The sequence below is a fragment of the Pongo abelii genome, chromosome 12, assembly GCF_028885655.2.
Source record: "Pongo abelii isolate AG06213 chromosome 12, NHGRI_mPonAbe1-v2.0_pri, whole genome shotgun sequence".
NCBI lineage: Eukaryota > Metazoa > Chordata > Mammalia > Primates > Hominidae > Pongo > Pongo abelii.
The window spans coordinates 48,601,756-48,604,849 of NC_071997.2; the positions used below are offsets into that span (position 1 = coordinate 48,601,756).

Consider the following 3,094-nt stretch of genomic DNA (forward strand, 5'->3'; position numbering starts at 1 on the left):
TTATGTCTGTATATACCTATTGTTTAACTCCTCCCTTATAAGTGAGAACATGTGATATTTGGTTTTCTGTTTCTGAGTTAGTTCATTTAGAATAATGTCTTCCATTTTTATCCACGTTGCTCCATTGGACATAATTTCATTCTTTTTGCATGGGGAAAAAAAGTTTATTTTTGTTTCTAATTCTTAGAGCTACACCCTAAAAGAAGGACTTACTAATAGTTTATAGCTAGTTGGATTTTCTGTCAGCAAAAGCATAACAAGAAATAGTAACAAACAAGATAATGTTCTATCTGTGATCATATAACAAAGAGTTATATATTATATATTATAGTTACTATTTTACAGTATTTTGACACAAGACCAAGTCCTAATTAATTGGTCCTTTTTATATACCAATGAGAACATTCAGGATATTAAGTTCATAAATCAAAATTATTCTTAAATGTCACTTTTATTTTCTACGAATGAATATGAGATAATAATTAGATGTTACTACAGAAGATTTTGTGATTTATGTTTGCATGGCAACTTTCTTTGTTGCCAATGTTTAGGAAGCTAAGCCTTCTTCCTGCATCTCAACTTAGACTGAATCATCTAGAACCACAATCTGTGGATGTGGCCTTTCTCTGTTTTCTCAGGACTGAGGTTTCTTGGCCCTTCTTTTATATTCTGATAAATAGGAGTGATATCCAGTTATATCTTTCCTAATTAGAGACCCTGAGAAAAGTGGCCTCTATTGAAGACTAAAAATAATTTTAAAATAGAGAATGTTTGTAATTTATCTAGACAGAAATCAAGATGTTAGAGCTTGGCAGAATATTACATGCTTCTACTTCCTCTATTAGTTTTAATTTAGATAAATTACTTTAGTGACATTTTATGAAAGCTTTATTTTCTAGATGAAGGAAAGGATGTTACCTGGCAAGTGATTGAGATGCCTGTGATTTGAATAGAAGATTTCCTAGGGGTTTCCTGGCATAGGAGTAGCTTAAGATATTAAAGAGGTTTGGCTCAGAGAAGAAATGATTTAGGTATTGCTTATTATTTTACAGGTTTTGCATAAGAAAGACTTGATTTTTTTTTTAAATAGCACCAAAAAAACAGGATGAGGAAAAGAGGGAAATAGTTACTCAAACGATGTGATTTCTGCTAAATACAATAGCATCCTTTTGAAATACTGTACTTCCTTATTATGTGACATGTTCAGATCAAGAATGAAAGACCATTCTTCAGATAATATGAAGATGTTATTCTTTCATTGGATGGGATTTTGGCCTAGAAAGCTTCTAAAAGGCCACTGAATGTTCTGTCATTCTCCAAAAAAGACTTGGCCAAACTATTTAAATTGATAAAGTAATTACCGTAAGTGAAAGGAACTCTGCTGGTGGAATGGGCTTGAAGAGCGCATGTATGGTCTGAGGGAAAGAACACGGACTTTAGGATCAAATCCACCTCGCTCTGGGGAAGTTTCTATAGGTTTCACAGTAAAGGTTTCAACATCAATAAAACTAATAATGCCCAGCTTTCAATGTTTGATAATCCACAAAATTGCAGCTATTAATTATAAATTAATTATATGGTAATAGAATGAAATAAATCATGGTCTCAATCAAATGTCATTATATGACAAAAAGAAAAATTAATTGGCAATAGCATCACGACCTTGCTGATTACGTGAGAGTACTCTTTTTTTAATTTAACATTTATTTATTTTTTAAATTTTTATTTTAGATTCAGGAGTACATGTGCAGGTTTGTTACATAGACAAACTCATGTCACTTGGCTTTACTGTTAATGGCACTGTGACATCCACAATTCCCCTGCCCTGTTTAGGCATAGGAGCTCTGTTGAAGTGGAAGAAAATGCCTCTGCTTTGTGCCTGTGTTTATTTTCACTATTGCTCTTTCTCTTCTCTTATAACAACCAATTACCTAAGAGCAATGTCAGAACAAAGCCAGATTTTAAAAGTTATTAAGCAAATCATTTACAAATTCTTCCAAAGGGCACATAGATGCATACAAATAACTCTACTCACAAACTCCAAATTTTCCCAAGTTGAAACTATCATCTTAATCTTGCATTATAGCCAAAGGTGAATGGACCAAAGAACTAATATGATATTGGTTAATATCCATGGGATGTCAACCAAGGAACACAAACTCTGCCCCATTATGTACCTTTGTTCAGTTTGCTTGTTTAAAAAAACTCATCTCTTTCTGTATAACTCTTTGCAATACTTTTCTCTCTGACTTCGCTTGAAGTTTTTGCTTTGACTTTGTATGAAACAGTTTCAACCCAGGATAGGCAACATTCTTACCCTTAAACTTGTCGTCCTAAATGTCATCTCTGACCCTGATCATTCTGTCTCAGAAATCCGGTTCTGGGCTGGGCGCGGTGGCTCACGCCTGTAATCCCAGCACTTTGGGAGGCAGAGGCGGGTGGATCACGAGGTCAGGAGATCGAGACCATCCTGGCTAACACGGTGAAACCCCGTCTCTACTAAAAATACAAAAAATTAGCCGGGTGTGGTGGCGGGCGCCTGTAGTCCCAGCTACTCCGGAGGCTGAGGCTGGCGAATGGAGTGAACCCGGGAGGCGGAGCTTGCAGTGAGCCGAGATCGCGCCACTGCAATCCAGCCTGGGCGACAGAGTGAGACGCGGTATCAAAAAAAAAAAAAAAAAAAAAAAAAAAATGTGGTTTTGTGGGGAACAGAGAATCTGATTCGCGCTGCTATCTTTTTATAGGCAGCAGAGCTGGGATAGAACTGATGCTTCCTCAAAATGGAGGATTAAGACTATTTGGTGGTTAGGGGAATTGGTAAATAGCCCCACAGTATCATGGGTAGGGTTTTGCATATATTTGAGTTTGAAAACAAAATAAATAACCAAATCTTGAATATCGGAATTCTTGACCTGATTTCAATGGCTGAATCAGATTCAAGGCAGGAACAAAGAAAACACATTTTAGGAAAGATCATGCTATATTGTCCTAATAGAAAAATGGAAAAGAATAATTATTCTAATTGTTTTGGAGAATGTTTTTACAACAGATAAACTTTTTAGAATCCTTGGAATAGATGAAAGAGGATAAATAC

At 35.5% G+C, this 3,094-nt stretch overlaps 1 long non-coding RNA gene across 1 annotated transcript; it reads right to left on the reverse strand.

Annotated features, from left to right (window-relative positions):
* Positions 1-1,706: 1,706 nt before the first annotated feature.
* LOC100939737 (uncharacterized) lies at positions 1,707-2,375 on the reverse strand. Its single transcript, XR_152402.1, has 2 exons — positions 2,318-2,375; positions 1,707-1,931 (listed from the first exon to the last, which is right to left on the reverse strand). It is a non-coding gene; the product is annotated as an uncharacterized LOC100939737 (long non-coding RNA).
* Between the last annotated feature and the right edge of the window lie 719 nt (positions 2,376-3,094).